Source organism: Taeniopygia guttata, chromosome 1 (assembly GCF_048771995.1).
Source record: "Taeniopygia guttata chromosome 1, bTaeGut7.mat, whole genome shotgun sequence".
Taxonomy (NCBI): Eukaryota; Metazoa; Chordata; class Aves; order Passeriformes; family Estrildidae; genus Taeniopygia; species Taeniopygia guttata.
In genome coordinates, this window is record NC_133024.1 from 74,256,858 (window position 1) to 74,279,187 (window position 22,330).

At 37.0% G+C, this 22,330-nt stretch overlaps 1 protein-coding gene across 3 annotated transcripts in view; it reads left to right on the forward strand.

The window, feature by feature from the left end:
* The window catches only part of GPC6 (glypican 6), a 718,331-nt gene that overhangs the window by 105,307 nt on the left and 590,694 nt on the right, over positions 1-22,330 (forward strand). The window lies entirely within an intron of this gene.

The window sequence follows — 22,330 nt, forward strand, 5'->3', positions numbered from 1 at the left end:
TAAAAGCAGTGAAGACCTGAACCCCAGGAATACACTTCTTCTAAGAGCTGGCTAATACTTTAAGTAATATGTGGGAATTACCAGACCTATAATGGGTATATGATTTTTATGAAGAGTCTGCAAAATCTTAGCTGCTTTTTCTGCTTTGCTTTGATAGATACATGCTGTTTTTCTAAAGTAAATGTGTAATATAACTATGTTATAGGAAAAAAAACACAGGTTTTCTCTTCTTGATTAAAAGCAGTACCTCACACTTGTCCTGCATTGCCCTAAGTGCAAATTGCAGGTCCTTCATACACTCTTCGTTTGGATTAGAAGCACTGCATCCTTTCCCTTTAGTAGCATGAGAACAGTGGGGTTTTGGTTTTTCTTCCTATCAGCATTAGAAATAATGTGCACTCTTTTTAGCCAGCTGCAATTTAAGGGAAAAAAATTAGAGCTATAATAAAATTACCAATACTGGACTCTTGCCAGGAATCTGGGCCTTTATTTCCTTGAATTTCTCAAGAAAAGTGTTGTAGGATAAGTAACCAATACCAAAGTTCACATCTGACATGAAGAACTCTGCCTCTAGCAACACAGAACATCAGTATGGGCATTTCCTCAGAACTGACTCAAAATTGCCCCCTAATGACTCATAATTTTTTGGGGTTTGTTTGTTTGAAGGTTTTAAAATAAATTTTGTGATGTATGTAGAGCTTGTCAAAATATCTTAATAACCAACATATGTACATTTTACAACATGCTGTTTTACAGTTGGTAAAACAAGATCAGCCAGTACCCATTATCCAGCCTATACTCCTTAACACCATTAAGGAGTGTACTTACTCCTGGAATGTGGAAAATTAAGGGAAATATTCTTTTCTTCATTCATGTGAGTTCATGTGATAGAAATTAGAATGAAAATTATTTTAATTGCACTTTAACTGCAAGGAGTTTTAAGGACATTCATGTTGATAAACAGTTACAAAGTTAACAGAAAAAAACTGTAAGTTAGAAACAAATGTCCCATCATATTATCCTGGCTATAAAACGTGTCAGAGACTGTTTTAAAACATACTGAGAAAAGCTCTATCCATGCTCCAATGACAAAACTGATCAGCATCTACCAAAAAAAAAAAAAAAAAAAAAATTTACTCCTGTGAAATTTGAATTTCCATAAAAGTTTGGCACAGCAAGCCCTGTTATTCTTGTGCAAAAAGGACTCTCCGGTATTCCAAATAGGAGAACAATAAAAACAACCAACCAACCAAAAAAAGAAAAAAACCCAAAAAAACAAGAAACCCAAACTAAACAACAAAAAAAAAAAAACCCAAAGGAAGTGAAAAAGGAAATTGAGTGGTCTTGCTTTCAAAAATATTTTTATAATATAAATCAAATAGTCGACAAAATAGAATAAATAAGACGTGGTTCATCGGTCAGTTCAATGAAATACCTTTGTGAATCTCTGAGATGAGATGTCTAGTAGAAAGAAGCATATATACGTGAAAATCTTCCCATCCTGAACTATAAAGAGGTCTAGCTTTTACCCATAATAGAGATCACTGGTAATAGAATATTAATTGCAGAAAGCCTGAAAAATATCTTTATATGCACACTAACTAATTAGAGGAAAACACAAAGTTACTAGATAGAACGTGTACTTACTTATAATTGATCTCATTGCCATTAATATGCAGAGGATGTGGTGAAATCAATGATCTGCATGGCAAATGAAATCAACATCAACATGTTGACTTCATCAACATCAGAACAAAATCAGCATCAGCAAGGCTTAGTGAAAGCTGATTTCTCAAGTTGCTTGCTGTTTTAGAAATCACGTAATGTAGGTTATCCTTCTCTGAATTTCCTGTCAAGCTGTTAACTATATAAAATAGAAAATTCAAAGCCTGGAGAGAAGGAGGTGGGCGTCTCAATTATTTTCCTGTGTCAAGGTCTGAGCGTAAGGAGGTTCCTTTCCTCATATGAAGAATCTGTAATGATTATAACTCTCTATTTATTCTTCCCTGACTATTGACTTCAGCTTATGTTTGGCTTGGTTTTGGTTTACAGTAAATCAGCTTCTATATATGTAAGGCAATAACAACATACTCTTGTGTAATAAGCATTTTAAACAGGAATTCCATCACCTTTGTAAAACTGGTTTAAGACAGCTGTGGTAAGAATATTGTGTCTAGAAAGATTAGAGGTTATGTGGTTGCCTTCAATATCTCTTGAGTTTTCAGCTGGTGCTCAGTTCATTGAGAACCTTTTTGAAGTGATGTTGAAGTGCACTAGACATCAGTACCCTTAAAAATTGGTCACATCATCTTTGGCTTCAGAATTTAGAAGGATCAGATCCCCAGTTTATAGTCAAAGTCCTTTAAAGAAGCTTGCAGATATGAAAATAGAACAGAATAAGGTGGTATTTAATCTAAATTTTATAGGTTTTTTTGGCAGAAATTCTCTGTAGCAATACGGTTATCCAGGCAAATTCTTGTCTGTTTGTGTTGAATAAATTTAGATTATATTCCCCTTTGTGGGGATATCAGGCTGAAAGCAGGTCAGAATATGTATTCACAGATGTAATTCTCAAATGTTCAAGATATATGTAGGTGGCCTTCTATGAGGGGGACCAAAATTTAGCAAGTTATTAACAGATGAATAGGAAAAGTGGCATTCAGCAGAAGTGCAATTATATGTTGTGTAAAAATTGTAATAATCTTGAAAAAGAAGCCTGACAGCTTGATATAGGGATAGTAATACCAAGTGCCTCCATATGCTTAGTTGAAGTAAGGGTTGTTATTGCGATATTGCTGACTTTTAATCAACCTATAACCTAGTTTTGGAGCATTACTTCAGTGATGCCCCACAGAGGGATTTAACTGGAATAAAGATATATTAGGCCATTAATCGTTCGTGATTTAGTTGTAGTTGTGAAATATTACTTCACTGGATGAACAAAAGAAAAGAGCAAGTAATGAAAGATGGGCTTTGATGAGAGAACCCACCTCCTCATTTAGTCAGCCAATGGCTGTTATCCCTTTATTACCCTGTAATTTGAGGGCAAGTTCAGTGAACAACTGTGGGACCATTAGGAGCTGTCATGGAGAATTTATTTGCCTCTGAATAGAAGGTGGGTGTAGTATGGTAGAGACTGTGTGCTTCAAAGTGGGTAATTCTCCTTTTGCAAGCTTTATAATACTGTGTTTATTGTTTCTGAAACATCTCCCTACACTGTTTTTTGTTGCCTTTGCTCCTCTTGTCAGGAATAAAATTTATAGAAATTGGCCCAGGAGAACTAATCTTATTTTGTGTAGTGACTATGCTAGCAGCCCACAGAGTCTTTCTGGAGACTTGCAGAAAACAGTAAAATCCACACCTCTTCAGAGGCTAAAGATCTGGTGACATTTTTTCCTCTATTGCTATAAGATACAGGTAGTTGTAGTAAAATAGACTCTTTCTTCCAGTGTTTTAACTCCAAAGCAAATCTCATAAAAGTTTGTAGAAGCCAATTAGTCAGGTAAGTTGCTACATCCCAGTTTGTCAGTGCAAGCTTCTGACTTTGTAGGAAGCAGTTATTGCTTGTGGATTTCCTGAAGTGTAATAAACATCTTGAACACAAGAGAAAAGCTTGGTCCTTGCTCTGAATAATGCATTATATGAACTTAAGAGGCATGAGAAGATACAACAAGTTAGGGAAGAGACTGACAGCAATACATTCATCCAGTTGTGAATGCAGGTGACATTCATCCTGAAAGAACCAGTGCTGCTCAAAAAGGTGGAAACGAGAGTTTTGCTCAGTGCTTTGAAGGTAGGCATGGGAGAGAGGGATGTCCTTTTTTAGGAGATAAGGAGATAATTTATATTGGATGTGAAAGATATCACAATTTCTAAAGCTCATATTACTAGTACTCTTATGTAATTCACATATCCTGTGGATGTGTTTTGTTACAGGAGTGTTTGCGGAATGTATTTTATTTATTCTAAGTGAAATTAATCCTTGAATTTTGATCTGCTTTATAGGCATGCAATCTCCTTACCAGGAAATGCAAATGCAAATGTCTCAGAGAAAGAAAATTAAAACCCATAGATGAATATGAAAATATCTGGAAAAAAAAAGGGTTTTCAGATACAATGTTAGTGGGTTCAAAAGGTCATCTCAACCTAGGTCTGAGTCGTGAATTTCTCTTGATGTTACTTTGGTTACTACTCAGTATTCTAAATAGATGGGATCTTATTGTGAAATTAATACTATTTACACAAGTAAATATAAATTGACAGTTGCAGTACATTTGTGTGCATTTATACCAACTGACCTATTCTTCTTAATAATTTATCAAAAGGGGGATTTTTAAATGAATATTTTTTTTTATTCACTATAAGGTTTACTCTCAGAATTCAGATACTACTTTCTTTCCTGAAAAGTGTAGCATTGTTGAAATATTGATGAATGAATCTAATTCTCTAAAAATTCTAGCTGAGTCTCTGCTGACATTAATCAAAAAAAAAAAAAAAAATTTCTAGGTACACGAAATATTCCTGTTCATAGATATATTTCCTGCCTGGCAATACTCCATAGTTATGACATGAACTCTTAATGAGCTTGATATACCAAATCTTCTAGTCCAGACAGAAGTACACAGTCCCAAGTATTTTATTAAATGTTCAACTGCATTCAATGAATTACAAAGATTCTGGCACTAATTTTTTTTTTCTTATTTGGTTTATTAAGAACAAATTAATATGCACTTATTCCTTTTTCTAGGTACTTTTATAAGTACCTAGACATTATTTAAAACATTTCTTACAACCACTGGCTTTTAAGGCATACATTTCCATTCCACTTTTCTTCTAGTTTTCCTTTCTTCTTTCATCTTCATGGTTTTAAACAATTTCTAGAGGCAGTAGCAGAGGTTTCTTGTGATGTTATTGATAGCCTTGAGGGCAGTGTATGGAACAGCAATAGAAGGTATAGTCAAAGGTGGCGTGATAACTATTTTAAAATTTAAATTATTTGATCTTCCAAAGGACAAGCAACACTCATTTGCTAACCATGAGCTATCAGTGGAAGGGTTATTGTGGTGTTTTTTAATTCTATCCCAAAGTCTCTGTGGCAAAGAGTTGCCTTGTGGTAGTCTGTTGATTCTTACAGTTGGTTCTTCTGTAGTATGTTTTAATATTTCTCATTATAAGTTTGTAAAGGTTCGTTCTCTGTACCCCATCTGGCTTTCCTAATGGTTCAGTCCTGAGTTGTTTACCACAGTTTTCCCCGCCAAAATGTATGTCAATCCATATGTCAATCCACCAGTATACCTCCCTTGTTCCTTTGTCTCACCCCTGTCTGTCAAAGATAGCGCACTCCTTTGGTTCTGGAGTGTTCCCTGTCTCTCATCCCTCCCTCAAAGCAGAATTGGGTTGTGAGGTTTGCTCCCTCCCCATGTTGGTTTTTATTGGGGAGCCCTTACCTTGCACCCCTCCCCTAATGGCCTCCTATTGCTCAAAGGTTGTGTCCTCCCCGTGTTTCCCCTACCCTATAAAAGTAGCCCCTTCAGGTTCAGATTAGTCACTTGCTCTGGCCCACTTTGGGAATAACTCTTTGGAGACCCAGACAAGTGTCCTTCCCTCATTCCTGTGCCTCGGTTTCCCCGTGCTCTGTGCCCCGCTGCGCTCCCCACCCGCAGCGATCCCCGTCCCCCGCACGAGGCTGGGCAGAGACTCGGGGCGGCCGCTCGGTGTCTGCCCTGCAGCCACAGGTGGGACAGCCAGCAGGGAACCTCCATCCCGTGGCCAAAGAGAGCCAGGCACATTGCCTAAAGGTATCTATGAAGTGTTATCCTCTGTGTTCGGCTCTGATTAAGAGCAATTCCTCAGCAAGCAGTGTGCTCACCTAGTGGCAATGCTCAAATCAGTAATGGGAGAAGAAAAGAGAAACCCCTGAACATATGATCAGGCATTATCTGAAACTCCCAAGTCATCAAGGGTCTGAGCTTACCTTTCACATACTCATTTGTTCAGCAGTTGTCATTTGTAGGCAACATCTGCAAGGGTAAATACACATGTTCCTGAGGCATTCCCAGCTCCTCAGAAGAGGAGTGCAGGGTGGTCTGTCCCATGCCAATCATGGCTGAGCTCCACTGAAGGGGAGTGATGATATTGTGTGAGACAGTGCTTGGCTCTGGGGGCTGTCTGAGCCCCGCATGGTGCCCCCGATCCTGCTAGCATTGCACTTACTCATGTGTGTGTAAACATGTATGCATGTGGGAGGCAAAAGCTCTTTTCAGTTTATTGTTTTGCATCACAGTGTTTTTGCAGCAACGTGTAGAAGGTACCATGCTAAAAGCATGGCAGTCCTATTGTTCCAGATGTTGAAAGTCAAATCCAGTTGGGCTATTGTGCACTGTGCATAACCCCTGCGAGAGGCACTGAGTTGCTTTCCTGATACTTAAGTTTTAAAGTAAACAGCAGTGGACTGCTGGTATTTGTGCATATATTTCCCAGGTAGGCTGCTCCTTTACATACTTTACATACAGTCACTCCCACAGGATGTGATTCAGGGCAACAGGAGATGGCATTTCCCCAGTAACAGTGTGAGGAGTGTTGGAGCTGTTGGTGAAGCTCATTGCCGTCATTACCAGCAACCACAATTTTCCTACTGTAGCACCATTCCCCTGCTGCTGTCCCTAACCTTTGTGGTGAAACCCTCTGCTCCTACTCTCACGTTTTACAGAGCTGCTGGCAGAACAGATTCATTACTTACACAACTGATTCCTGCAGCTTTGGTGGAAAAGGATGCCTTGCATGTGTTGGCATTGTCAATAAATCAAATGCTTCTTTGTGAAGTGGTGATATGTTACTTGATTCTTAAACTCTGGTGAAGCAAATCAAAGTGTTTCCACCCTCCAAGGTGAACCCAGCTGCAGTTCAGGAGATGCTTCTTTCTGAGGAAAAATCATTCCTCAGCCAGGACCATGCTAGATTTGGTTTCTTCTGCCCTACACAGTCCTCTAAGTCATCCCAACAGGCCATGTACTTTGAAACACACCGTATGTTCTGAAGCCGTATTCTTCACTCCCTCAGCAGCATGCTGTGTACACACTGTTCTGTGCTGACAGATTGCACGACAGCTTTCCTGTTATTTCAGGTATTCAAACTGAAACATCTTAAAGACCAAACAATTATTTCTAAGAGGCAGAAAGACGGCATGAGCAAGTGGGACTGGACCGCAGGCTGTCGTACTTCCAGCCCAATGAAGAAGTTTATTCACTGCATGGCCTGGGGCACAGGGATGTTTAGCAGAATAGATGTAGTTTTGTCCCTAACTGGCAGATGCAATTAATCTATCTACTGCAGGATATTTACTTGCACAGTGTAACTCTGTTAGCAGAATGATGTGAAAAAGTGTATCATGTATCAGAGGAGAAATAATAGCCTTACAGTATCTCCTTTTTTTCAGCTGTCCACATTCCAGTGTAGGTGGCCAGTATTAGAAAGGTCTTCTTAGATCTCTTCACCTCCCTTATATCAGTGGGAAGAAGGAGGGCTTGCAATCAAGACCTGAAAGAGTAGCTGCTTTGAAGTTGTGCTCACACATTACGCCTTTTAATTGCCTGATTTTCCTAGAATGGGTTGCTCTTGCATGTCCACAGGGCATACAAGGTCACTTTATAGTGCATCATAGCCCCATAGTGCACTCAGAGGGAAAACCACTCATTAAAAGATGGACAGTGCCTGCTTTTCAGCACTTATTACTATCAAGATATCTGAAATATGCACTGCACATTCTTAATGGGTACCAACAAAGTACTTTAAAGCACATTGATGTTTTAAATGTATATTAAGACTAATGAAGAAGATGTAGCTGAAGATTAACCTTTTGAGTCTATCAGATCAGTGATATAGCCCCCTCTGCTCTTGAATCCCTCTGTTTTCTTTCTTAATGTTTTATCCATACAGTGATACCTTCAGGAGATAGTGAGGGTACAGCTCTCCATGAAGCATCCCAGATTACATAGAAAAAGAATGGTAGTTTACCAGGGTGAAAAAGAACCTGCATAATAATGACATAAAGTATAGATTATTGAAATTATGAGTTTGACCTTGGCAGTGACTTTGCAAGATTGGCATTGTAGACCTCTGTATTTCAAGTGTCTTCCAGATTTTTCAGCTAAAACTGGCTTAGCTGGAGAGTGAAGAAATCTTACTCTTCTAGTCCTGCCAGCCCTGCTAACGCTGCCCCAGCTCTGGTGTTCCAGCTGAAGCTCTCTGGCAGAAGCTCCTTTAGCAGTAAGAGCACTTAACCACCTACTGCTTACCACCCCTACTTACCACCACCCAGCCATGTGTGACCTTCACCTAAGGATCATTTTCTGCAGTTGCTGCAAAAGCCCACTGCAGGGTTACCCTCATGCTCTCACTGCACCTGATGGATGGGTGTGAGAACAATAGGTTTTCGTGATGCCTTGAGTGGGACTAGCGGGCTCTGGGAAGGTACAGATAGGAAGGGAGGTGATACTGATGGCAAGGCATGATGTGAGCAATCTGTCTGGGATTTTTCTGTCTCTGTGGAAGAAACCGAGGGCACCATTTGTCCTGGCACGCAACCCACATGCACGCATTTAGTTAGAACACAGAACAGAACTTCAAAATGCTTGACACTAAAAATGGAGAGACAGCCTTTTCAGTCTGAAGTACTGTTAGATGTATCAGTCCAAAGTAAGAGTTCCATGTTAGAGTCATTTTGTCTAAACATGGGTGGGGGAAGAATTAGCTCCCCTAATTTTTTTTCCTTGTTGTTGGATGTTCAATTTGTTCTTGCAAATTTCTAGACCCTGCTTTCTGATACAGTTCACACTTTCCTGTACTGCTGTGTATTTGTAAAACAGGCCATGTTGGGACTTCCAGGCAACAGATTCTAAGTCCTTGTATTACCTATCATAAATGCATGATGACCCACCATGATGTGGAAGACTGCCTAGACCATCAGTGATATTGGAGTTCAGGCTACTTAGAGATAAGCCTTGAAAATATGTGACTTAGTTTACTTAGCTTTCTCCTCTATCTGTTGTCTTAATAGAACTTTTCACCACACACACCTAGCTTTAGGAATATTTTTGATATTCTCAAATGAGGAGATTATCTACCCTAGGACTGCTTAGTAATCACTGTCAGAGACAGGCATTTTAACAGACAGACACTTTATGCTTAAATGTAAACATTAAATTTTGTGGGTTTTTTATCACTGCAGAGGAAAAATATAAGTGTTTTTAGAATAGGCATTATTAAAACATGTGCCCTGGGGACTCTCATGCTACGGCTGTCTGTGGTGGATCATCTCTGTGTTTGAATTCTCAAAGATACAGAAGTAGGAGTGTTGTGACCTAGCTGGATCCCTCTGAATATTAGTAAAATAACTCACAGTATATGAATAACTGTTTTAACAGCATGGGGCTTTTACAATTGTTGTGATAGTAAAACATGAACATTCTAATTAAATACCTAAACGTTCATATAAGTATATATGTGATGTTCTTACCCATTTTCTTAAAAAGCAGGGAACGGGAGGCACTTCAGTAGTATTGCATTCACTGGATATTTGGGAGTTACATTTACAAAATTGATGTTTATTTACAGTCTCTCACATGCTTAATGAATAGTTTTACTTTATGCAAATTTTCCTCCTAATTACTTTCCCAATAAAATGCAGAAGATATACAGGGTTTCTTTTCAATCCCATTTGTATTATTTTACATCTTTATAAGAACCAAAACAAGCTACAGAGAAAAGGGCCTCAGAGCATGCAAATTTCATTGCAAAAAAGTCCTATTGCTAACAATGTCAGTGAAATTGAAACAAAAATCAATAGTAAATTTTAATCTGTCATCTCTTGCATTTTGAAAAATTGTGGAAATATGAAATTGCACTGAAGTTTTGTAAAACAGTCATACCAATATATCTTAGTTCTATAAAATATACATTTTTTTTAAACTTACATGTTGTTTACTGATAAGTTTAATGTAATTTCTAGATAAATGTCCTATTTCAAGCTAGAAGTATTAGGCATTTTGTTCCTGATACAAATGATAATTTATTTTACCAGAAATTGGTGTTTCTCATTCCCTATCTATTGCAAATCTGTGTGAAATTATTTACAATCTTCCGTGCTTCATTAATTGAAATTATTTACCTGCAGGCTTCAACTATTTAGTCAGCTTCCTCTTGCAGTACACTAATGAATAGATCTATTTAGCATATTGACATTAACTGTCTATTTCAGAAGAATAGTATTTATTAAATACCACAGGATTTTAATTTATATTTTTATTTAATTGATAAGGGATTCTCTCACAAGATTATGATTTTTAATACTCTTTTGCATGCTAGGCCACATTTTGTTTGCATCTTTTTCTAAAAAGAAGCAGGCAGTCTACTGTTGACTCTGTAATCTACAGTGCAGTATATACTCACTGCAGAGTAAAAAGAATTTTTTCCTTGTGCTGAATAGATAGACAAAAAGGACTTTCAATGAAATAGGGAACTTAATCTATGATTGTTGCATGATTCAAAAAATGTGGTTTTTGTTTTGTTTGATTTTAGGTTTTTTTGCAACTGTAAGCACAAGGACTGCACTAATTTGTTCCAATGTCCTGTCTCAGGAGGTATGGACACTTCTTTGTAACAATATTGCCCTTATATTCCTTCCATGATTTGTATCTTCATGGCATAACGAAATCTGTAGTGAATAATCATTTTACAGAGCTATCCAAGTATCTGATCTGTACTCAGTGATTTGCTGCACTTTAAGTTCTCCCTAGGGATTTCCGTTTCTAAGGATCAGTTCCTGAAAAATATCTTTAAGAGAGCATACAACTCCTCTCTCACTGTTGAAGACTGACAGGAAAAAAAAAGCCACTGTGCTTGTTAACCACCTCTTTTTGATAAGTATTTCTTCATTTGACTGTCACTTACTGTATTTTCCCAGGTGTATTTAAAAAACTCTCAAACTTTGCCATTATTTTTTGTCTTATTGTTTTTCTAATTGTTTGTCTTATTAAATAAATCTCTGACATTCATTTTCTGTGCTCTTCATTGCTCTTGATGAATCCATATGTCTGCACAGTTTTACTTTCTCCTTTCTACTCCAGGGTCATTAGGAATTTCAGTCTGTGCAGTGATTTTAAAGTGAAGGAAATAGGTAGAGGTCAGTTGTTTCAGTGATCAGCAGCAGACTCCTTATTAAGGGAGGAACAGAGTAAGGAAAAGCATGTGCAGTAGTTGCTGTCATCATACTTCCACCTTTCACTTTTAAAGTTATCAGTTCATTTCAGGTATATTTTCCTCTTATTGGACCAGTAACTTCTCTTACAATGGGAGCAATTCTGGATGTATATGCAGTTTGTTATCATTGACTTTCTAATGGTCGCTCAAAACTAGGCATCATCAAAAATCTTTAGATAGAAATTGCAAGCCTATTGCCTAAATTATAGGAAACTAATGTGCGATTTATTTTACTCAGAGCTCCATTTTTTTGGTTTACATTTTCTATTTAATATGTCCTAACTCAGATGGATTAATGGGAGGAACTGTATGAAAAATAACTGGACAGTTTAATATCTTGACCAGTTATTTCTTTCCTCATGCCACTCTATGGCTGATCTGATCTGTCATGACATTTGCATGTGTTGAATCGATGGAAGGAGTGTAGGTCGCACTAATATTTCTAAGGCACACCAGGAGAGAAACCTTAAAACCCACCTGGGATCCCACAGGGATGTATCATATACAGGGAAGAGGCAGTAGGTTGAACCTTTCCTACTAACTCTGGTTCAATCTCATTTTGGGCCTGAATTAGTCAGTAATGGGGCTCCTGTGCCTACACCCTGCACTTGTTCACTCTGTAAGAGGACTTTTGGCAGCACTCCTGCTGACAGGGGCCTTTGTTCTGCTGTCACTGAGATTGAAACCTGCCTATAAACGTGACAAGTGTCTCCCAGGCATCATTCCCCTGAATTCAATAGAGTTACACAAGGGATGATTTTGGACATTTTCAGGAGTACTTTGTGATTTTAGTGCCTGTATGCATACAGTTTGGAGCATGTATTTAATCTGCACAATCAATTTGATAGGTGTCCCAGAAAGATAAGTCACCCTTTGTCAGAATTATTGCTCTGTATATTCCACAGTTAAGAGACTATTAAATCATTTTCTCTAAAAGCTTAACATTCTCCAACTTTGAGACTTTGCTTCTTTCAAGGAAATATAATGTCTAGTCCAGTAAATTGTAATTTTTTTCCTTTTTAAAAAAAAAAAAAATCCTTGAGGAACTAAATAATGTTGTAGTTGGTTTAGGACTTAAGGCAAACACAGTTTATTAGGCAAAGACCAGAAATGCAAAAGTTCTTTTTTTCTTGGAGTGCTGTATTTCAGGGTATTTGTTAAACTGTTGTCTGATATCCACCAGTCTTGAGACTAAACCAAATTTCTGTATCAAGTCCTCTGCATGCAACAAGAGCCAGAAGAGAGCTAATAGTTAAGCAATTAAATGGGTGTTGGGAGTTTCTGTGACTGAGCTTTCTCCTTACCTTCTCATAGTTTGCAATATGTATGTACTCAATTATTCAATCACAAAAGCTTTTAAGCTAACTGTGTCTGGATACAGTGGGCATTGTTAGGTCTATGAAGCCAAGTCTCAGGTTCAGAAATCCTTTCAGTGTCCCCTTCTATCACTAAATAGCACTGCTTCAGCTCTGAAAAATAATTTCTGATACTTCTTGGTCCTCCTAAGTGTTGCAGCCAGATTTGTGACACTCTGGAAATTCAGCCTGATTTATTAACGTAAAGATGTCAGGCAGTAAAACAATGCTGAGCAAAGTCTTATTCATTGGTCCTTTTCCCTTAAAACACTAAAACATTTTTTAGTATCCTGTATCGTTCTGTTGCTGGCTCTTCAGTGAGTGTGATGATTGGAATTTGGGCATAGGAGACACCGTCAAGTCTGTGCTCCCCTTGAAACTGTTGGGCAGCCAAGGGTGCTTGGACTTGCCTTTACAGAAGATATCTTTCTTTGTTACCAGCAGCTTTCAATTTGAGAATGCACCAAGCAGTCCTACTCATAATATTCCCCCACACATATATAGCAGATGTGTTTTTGTTGTGGTGTTTGTTTGTTTGTTTTTTAATATTTTCCTTTTCCCCAGGAAGTTTAGTAGGGAAAGAGCAGTAGTAGCTTTTAGGCTATTTTGTAGCCTTTTCAAAAAAGACCAGTGTCATTTCCAAGGCAGAGAAGGTGCTTAATGTGTTTTCAAGGTTATATAGGCCTATAGAGTCACAGTGTGCCAACACTCCCAAACTCAGACTCACAAGATACAGCACATATGAGGGCAACCAGTGCTGTAACACTTGCTTCTCTTTCTATCAGTGTTACAGCCTCTAAATCACTCTGAGCTGGCTGAAGAGTGGATGTACTTCATCCAGGTACAGGTTGTGACAAGTCAAAATATTTATTGCTTTCAGTGAATTTTTGTTGGAAAACTGCAAAGGAACGGTCTTAGAAACAAGATAAAGCACTTAATGTACCATATGCTTAAGAAGGCAAAGCTGCTGGAGCAGAAGTAAAAGTTTTGTGACCGTTAGCAGCAGCAATGCTGATTATTCATTAAGATTCTCCAGCTCACTGGTACACTGCATGGGAGCAGTTTATTTTGTATTCTGGGTTTAATTGCCGCATTAGACCTTAGACCTCTCAGCAAATGAAAGCTTCCTGCCATTCTTACAGCTTATTTGATAGCAATGATTGTTAACCTTGAAGGCACCTTAAATGACATTTGAATAGTGTTTATGGATTTATGCCGCTCATCGTGCTATTTTGCTCGCTCTCCATTAAACCAAATGAGACACCTCCAGAAGCCTGTATTGATTCTTGACCACAGATCCTGGCTCTGCAGGATACCAGTCTATTTTTCAGAAAGGTCGTGCTCTCTCAGAAGTCTTTTTTTGCAGAAAACACACATCGCACTGCAGCCAAGAACTATGCAGATGACCACATAACCAAGTTTTAATGAAGGTTACTGTCCTTTTGCTCTTACTACATCAATAGTGCAACACCTTTTAAAAAATGTATGCATACAGGATTTGTTCAAATTCAGCTTTATTAGTCTAACAAGTAGCAGATATATTAAACCTGTTGTCATTTTATACATGCTTCAGTGAGTTCTACATGAATTTTAGGAATAGAAACGTCTCACTTGAAGCTTTTCTTTCTGTTGCCCTTTAGCTCTGTCAGGCAGCACTTCCTCCTGTGTCTGTAATCTTTTCCTGTTTATGTTCTATTTCTATGCCCTTGAAAGAAAGTACTGCAAGAAGCCACTACTCTGATCACTTTTGACTCACCTTACAAAGGATAAATGTACCTTCTTAAATGTTTCTGTGCTTTGGAGAGGTTTGAAATCTTTTCTGCATTAAATGTGCCCTATAGACGTTTGCATTTGGACTTTCTTTACAATTAGGAGCTCCGTGTTCAAATAAATGGTTTGTGGAACATATTTTACCATGTAGCAACACATAAAAGCAAACAAGGCAGAAGAAAACAGACAATCATATTAAATACCTTCCTGGATTTTTTTTGTCTGTATTCAAACTACAGGCATTTCAGCTCTGTAGCCTCAGCTTTTTCTTCCTGTAAGAGGTACTGCATCACCCATTCAGACAGCTCCTAATATATCCCATTCCAGTATAAATTTAATCTCTCCTTTTCACAAAAAGGCATGACTCTGAATTCCACTGTAAACTATCCAGACACTTCTGATGGACATTTTAAAGCACATAAACATTTTTGGCTTTCTAGGCTATACATACCAGTCACAAAAATGAACCCTTCTCTTTTATGGCACAGATTCTGCTGCAGGTATCTAGATAGATGTCAAATTACGTGTCCAGTTCTGGGCCCCTCAAATCAGGAAGGCCATTGAGGTGCTGGAGTAAGTTCAGAGGAAACAGCTGGTGAAGGGTCTGAAGGGTAAGTCCTATGAGGAGTGACTGAGGAAGCTGGGCTTGTTTGGCCTGGAGAAAATGAGGCTCAGGGGGGAGCTTTTCGCATTCTACAACTACTTTGTTGTAGCCAGGTTAGGGTCAGCCTCTTCTCCCAGCAGGACAAGAGGACATAGACTCAAGCTGTGCTAGGCAGGGTTATGTTGGACATCAGGAAAAATTTCTTCACAGAATGGGTAATTGAACATTGGAATGGGCTTCCCAGGGAACTGATGGAGTCACTGTCCTTGAAGGCATTCAAGAAATGACTGGACGTGGCACTTAATACGATCTAGTTGACAAGGTGGTCAGGTTAGTACTTAAATGAGTTGTCCCAATTGACTATTCAAGTTTGTCATGCCAGTTTAACTATTTGCAGTTAATGGAGTATTATCTAGGGGACTGGAATTAGATGTTGTTACATGAACATGGTAGATGGATAACCTCCGAAGATTGATGAGAAATTGACTGATTTTTGATTACAACTCCAAGGAGAAAGAAAAAGTCACTGGTTCTTAAAGCAGCAGCCACTGCTGCTTAAAATCGTATCAGAGAAGGAGTAGCAGAACTCAGGATGTTGAAGTTTGATATTCAGAATGACTGACTGACAGCTCTTTACTTCTGCCAGTGCTTTTTACCATGAATTATCAGTATTTTAATTATTATATTTATTATAGTACTAAGCTAACAATTTGAAACAATTTATTTTCTTACAGATGTACTAGCAGGTTTTCAACTACTATGCAGCAGTGGCCTACAAGTTAGTTTGCTAAAATTTTTTAAAATCTGCTTAAAATCGTTGCTAAAGCAGTATATTGGAATAGATCTTCTATGGATGGCAAGGCATGTTTAATGTATCATTTTAGAGCCACCGTGGCATATTGCAGTTCCCTCCTAGCAATTAGGGACCTCTATGACCTTTTAGTAGTGTTTATCAAGCTTAGCCCTGAAGTTTTGGTGTAAAGCAGCTATCAAGAATGAAGGCAATAGCAGAAGTGTGTGAGTGTTGACACATAAAAGAAAAAATTGTCTACTAGGCAAAAAGGAAACAGAAAAGCATTTTCTAGAACATGTTCAGGTTAGTTTTCTTATTTTGATGTTGTAGTCAAACAAAGGAACTTAAAAAGATGCTTCTACTCTGATAACACAAGTTCATGCAGTTTGATGGAACACAAATCAAGAAATTAGAAAGTTTCTAAAGTTATTTCTTCTATAAAAGTTATTCCAAAGAAATTTATTTTTGAACTGCAGTCTTTATATTTTGCATCTGCTATCTATATAAATATGTGTTCATTTGCTTTGAACCTAATGACGTCATTTCCCTATTTATAATAATCTAATATGATAAGTGTAGTGAATCATGAGTTTTATTTATACAAGCTCTGGAGTCCTTTGTATGTAAACTGAAGCTGTTGCTGATATAAACAGAATAATCAATGCTACTAATCTGAACATCAGGCCTGAATTAAGGACATTAAGTAAAACAATGACATTAGAGAGCTGAATTATAATTTACTTTAAATTAAATTAAATTGAAAATGTTAGCATTATTATGATGTGAGAAATTAGATACTTCTACCTTCTAGATATCCACAAATGCTGGTGAATTTTCCTAATTGTTTTTTATTGTTATTGTTCTAAGAAGAAATGCAGTGCAACACAGGTTTCAAAAAGCAGACATTATAAGTGATTCCTGCCTGTTGAAAAACACTATTATAAAAAGATTTAAAAAATGGGGAATAGTTATACATCTCAATTAGCTTAAATCAGATATTCTTAGAGAAAAATGTAATTGTTTTCCTTTTCTACATAGTGCTACTAATTATGGTGAAGTTGACCAGATATGGTTAAAAAAAGCCCATTTAAATTTTTTTTTAATAATATGTGTTTATTAGAAAATGCTGAATTTACCTATGAATAATAATTGAGAAAAATAAAAATAAGTTAGTCATTCTTTCATACTTTGATAAATGAAAATATTATTTCATTTTTAAACCATAAAATTATAAATTAAGTTATTAAATAATTATGAAATATAGGAACATATTTCTCTTTTCTCTAGCAGTTATTATTCTAACCAAGAATCCTAAGCATTTTTCAACCCACTTTTCAGAATTTTTAAGACAAGTTTTGAAAATCTTAAGATTACTCAGATATTTGTTCAGGTTCTTTTATACTTTAGGATATGGGTAGCCATCTAATTTTAACATTAGTGACTGTCTATTTGGAAAAAAAAAGAAGAAAGAAAGAAAGAAAGATTCTTTATATGTAGAATTCAAAACCAGCTGTTTTGCTTCTAATGTTTCCCAGGTTGTCCCTAGAAAATGCCAGTGTAGAAAAACCTTTCCACCATCACTTCTGTGCTTAGAAAAAACAGTGACACGCCTTTTCCAAGGGGATTGATCCTTCAGAATTTGGCCATGCTGCAGACAAAATGCTTATGTGAACTGGGGAAAAAAGTCTGTGGAGATCATGTTAAGACAAAGGGACTGTTCAACTGCAATCACAGCCTGCTTCTGCTTTTTCTGATGACATAATTGTTTGAGGCATCCAGTGGTTTAAAAAATTCCTCTGCTGTCTCCTTGACTCTTCGCAATTCCTTCACTTACACACTGGAGGGATGTCTGAGAATTACAAAAATATCCTTATACAAAAAAAGCCACCTCTGTCCATGGCGCCTGTGATAACACATAGAGGCTTGAATGAATCTTGGTTAAATGACAAGTTATGTTGACAACAAAGGCACAGATTTTTCTTCTGTTGCTATCCCTACTGCAGTTTACATCATGAATCTGCTTCCAGTCCTGCAAATAAAGCTAACATCACCAGATTAAAAGGTAAAGATAATGCTTAACTGGAAACACTGCACAAATATTCCTGGAAGTGCTGGGTTAACAGTTGGACTTCATGGTCTTGGAGGCCTTTTCCAACCTAAAATGATTATATATTTCTGTGATTCTATAACATAAATGTGGTGATTATATCCTGCCAGGAGATAAAGGCAAATTTGCAAAGTTAGGACCATAGTTCACTATTAATAAATGCTTTACTTAGTTGAATCTCAGTAAGCATGTTTGCTCCTTTGTATGAGGAAGGCAGTTATAATCAGTGAAGGAGGCATTGACTTGCAATACTGAAACTACCATGCATTGTTCGTAATTAGTAGTAAATGTAAGAGTTTAAAATATATACATAAGGAAGAAAATAGAAGGAAGAAAATGGAATGAGAATCTTCTTCTAATCATTAAGTATTTACTTATTGATTGGTATATTATGAGTTACTTAGAAGAAACTGGATTTGTCTGGCCAAATAGAAATTAGTCTTCTGATAAAAAAAAAACAAAACAAAAACCACAACACCTTATGTCATTATCTCAAAGAATATTTCATTTGTTTTTTCTTTGCACTTTTTGTTAGTCTTTCAGAGGAGAGACGCACACAGGGTCATGATGCTCTGTGCATGATGTTTCTGTACACACCTTGCACATCAAGCAACCCAGAGGCACTGGAGTTTGTATGCAGCCCTTTGCTGTCCTGTAGATTCAACTTGGGCATTTGGGAAAGTTGCTGGTGACTTTTAGGAGGCAGAGTTTTTCTGGGATCAGCAGCTGGAGCCCATGAGGGTTTGGTTTCCTGGGACATGCACCAGACATATGTGTGCAAGGAAGTGACTTGAACACTTGCTTAATACTGAGAAAAAAGAACAATCCTTGAGGTACACGAGTGTTCAGCTCATGGGTGACACTGCATTGGGTAGGTGGTTGGCTAGATCTTTGATGTTCCCTTCCAAACTGAATTATCATGGGATCTTATGAAAAGAAGTTAAATTTTGCTTTTGCACTGGTTTCTGATTACAGAGTATCCAGGGTAGAGATGTTCCTGAGATTTGAGTATTAACACAGAGTTTAAATTCCTAGAGGACACTGTCCTTCAAGCCTGCTTGTCTTATTTTAATCCTCATGTTTATGCATAAGTGAAATTAGTAACTCTGAGATTATGCATGGATTCTACATCACTCTTGTCCCCTCTGCTGGGATACTGAAATGAATGGTTTGTGCTTTTCCACTGAGACCAGAATTATACGTTACAGTCCTTCCAGTCCCTGTTGGCAACCCAGGCACTGCAGGAAACGCAGGAAAGACCTGCCACTGGTCAGCAGTAATGGTTTCTTCTCACTGCTGCAGAAAGTTATCTCAGATAAACAGCTGGCTAACTCTATTTCTTTTAAGTGCCTGGAGGAGGATTGCTGTAATACAGCTGAGAAACTTCCTGGAAGGAAACGACAATAAACTAAATTGAACTGTGCTCCTATCGTGAAAATACAGCCAATATGAGCAGTCAGATATGCTTAGTTAATTAATCACTGCTTGATGAATGGCATCATTCTGTTAATTTCTTTTTAGCTGAGCAATAACTTGGTCAAGAGTGGACTGATATTTTCAAAAACACACACCTGAATTTTCTAATGTCTGTAATTGACTTGTGGCTAAAGTGTAAACTTATTTCTGAAAAAAAAAAAAAAATTACCTCATATCACTTCAAATAATTGAGCCAATAAAAGCAGCAAGAATGCTGCACCTGTAAAAAATTGAAACACAGGGTAATACATTGTGCAAGAACGCAGTAAAATGTCAGCAGAAACAAATAGTGCATACTTAAGTATTTACAGAGTAGAGGTGTTTCACAGTCCTGGTCATTTCTGATGTCAGCAATTCTTCCAAGATGAGCGCAGAGGGGCTGTGCAGGTACTGCCATGGAGAGATCTCAGGAGGCCAAGAAGATAAGCTGGGTCATTTTAATGCCATGCCTACTGTCTTCAGAAATTCTTTCTCATCACTAGGGAATGATGAGTTACGAAATAAGTAGTTGTCATCACTTTTAAAGAAACAAATTTGAAAATGGTGCTATGGAAATCGATGTTTAGTAGTTAATTATTTGTATAGGGGAATATCAAGGGGAACATAAAAAAACCTGCTAAACTACTAGTTGCCATATTTGAGGTTATAGACCTTGCTGAAATCTTTCTCATAACTCAAGAGAAAAGATTAAAATAGTAATTTATTTAAATAGACTCAGCTTTCAAGTATTTTGGAGATTAATAGTCCTTTTTACTGAGAATTTTTAAAGGAAATGTTATACGAATTTTTATTTTCATAATGGTGCCAGAGCTCTCCATCCAGGATCACATGGCTTTACTACTGCCCATTTTAACAAACGATGACAATTATTATTGACACCTTGTCATTTATCAGACAATTTTGAGCTTTTTTTTAAATTTTATTCTAACAAGTAAGCATTCTCATAACTAGTGATAAAAATATATCTTTTATTCATTTGAAAAAAAAAAATTAATCTGTTCTGGTGGGCTTCTGGGTTTTGTTATACCGTAAAAACATATGGAAATAGAAAACTATTTAATCACAGGTAGATAATATCTGTAACTAAGACAAACTTTTTGGGATGCTTAATTTAATTTTTTTTTTAAATAGGCAGTTTGAGCTCAGTGAGAGAATTCATGAATATGGGTCAAAACTGGTGCGCAGTTATCCCCAAGACATAAAAAAAATTTAAAACTACTCATTTTGTAAAGACATCTTGAAGTTCCATATCAAAGTATTTTTAGTCACTAAATAATAAACTATCTAGTTTACTTCATTAAAAATCTTTACACAAAACTTTTTAGGGAGATCAGTTACACCAGATGTTGATTTGAAATTAAGAATGTGGAAAAGGATTTTACTAATGTAACTGAAGAAAAAGCTGTCATCATGAAAATTAGGCAGTGCTTGTTTCTTCCTAGTTTTAGAATTACAATGCTTAATACATTGAGCTCTTACCCAGAATGTTCAATTAGAAGATCTCAATGCATCTAATGAAGATTTAATTGCAATTACATTAATTCCACCAAAGACCTCTTAAAATAACCAAGTATTAAAAATCTGAAAACACAAAAGAAATCAAGGAAATCTCTAATGAGACATTAGATCTACCTCCTGAAGGCAATTTCTGCCTGGGACAAATTTTGTGTTGTGCTTTTTTTCCAAACTCTCAGAAGCAGGGGAAAAAAAATCTCATGTTTTTTCTTTTTAAAACCTGCTTTGTCAGCATCTTCAGGCAAAGGCGTGCACATAAAAAAAAAAAAAAAAAATCTGTGACCAGACATTTGGTCTTTAAGGTGCTAATCAGAAATTATGTATGTAAAAGTAACTGACTGCCCACATTGCTCTGCTGAGCATTCTCTCTGTACTAATTTCTATACTCATTGTTCATCTTATTTACCAATGATGCTTGATGCTTGCAAATAAAAACTATCGTTTATCATACTGGTAATACAGATATTATGCTTGACTCTGAGATCTCTCAGCACACAATGTTGGCAAAGGCATGAACGCAAAGTGGGTCCAAGAGTACAACATGTATAAAATACAGATGCAGAGTTATAGAAACTTGTAAATTATGTTCAGCTGTGAGAAGAGTTAGCAAACCTTATTTCTGTGTATAAATATTCTTTGTAGAGGTCTTTCTTCTGGCTGCCATAAGAGAGACAAAAAAAACCAAAATCATGTCCTCTGCTGTTATATGCCGGACTTTGGTAATGTGTGAAGGCTGAGGAAAATGAACTAATGGGAAAAATGCTGTTTATGGCTTACATTTATTTTTCTTTTAAGCCACTCAAAGGCTAATTTACCTTTGTTCTTAAAGCTTTTTAAGAGCCGTATCTTTAAGTAGCATCCACCCTACACTATTTAGCTGTTCAGAAAACTCTCTGATGCAATTATACCTCAGTTAGCTCATATGTTCTTTTGTTTCACTATAAATAACAAAAAAAAAATTCAAAACAATATCTAGGCAAGGAGTCTTTCAAAATATTCTTGAGATATTATTAGCAACAGTATTTTTGTGTCTGTTAGAAGTTTCAGCCACCTTCAAAAATTTAACTTGATGATGCATTTGTTGCTTCATTGTAGTAAAATCTTGGTGGGTTTAATATGAAAACCTGATTTTAGAGAACTCTGAAAGGAGGTTTATGCAGTCACACAGTTTTCACACTTGTGTCTGAAGCCCACTTGCTAATTTCTGCATGAGTTTAAAGTATAGCAGAAGTCTCACTGTCAAATTTGGGGGGAAATTCGGTGGTAGACAATAAGGGATAACCCAAAATTTATTACATTGGTGCAATATTGAAGAGAATTCAGGCTGACAGTGTCTGACAGTACAGTTTTGCCAGTTCCACAGCACACCAGTGGACATAGAGAAGGAGGTAAAGCTTGCTGTGCTGAAGAAGATAAGGACAGATAAACACATTCTTCCAAGGTGTTCTTCCAGA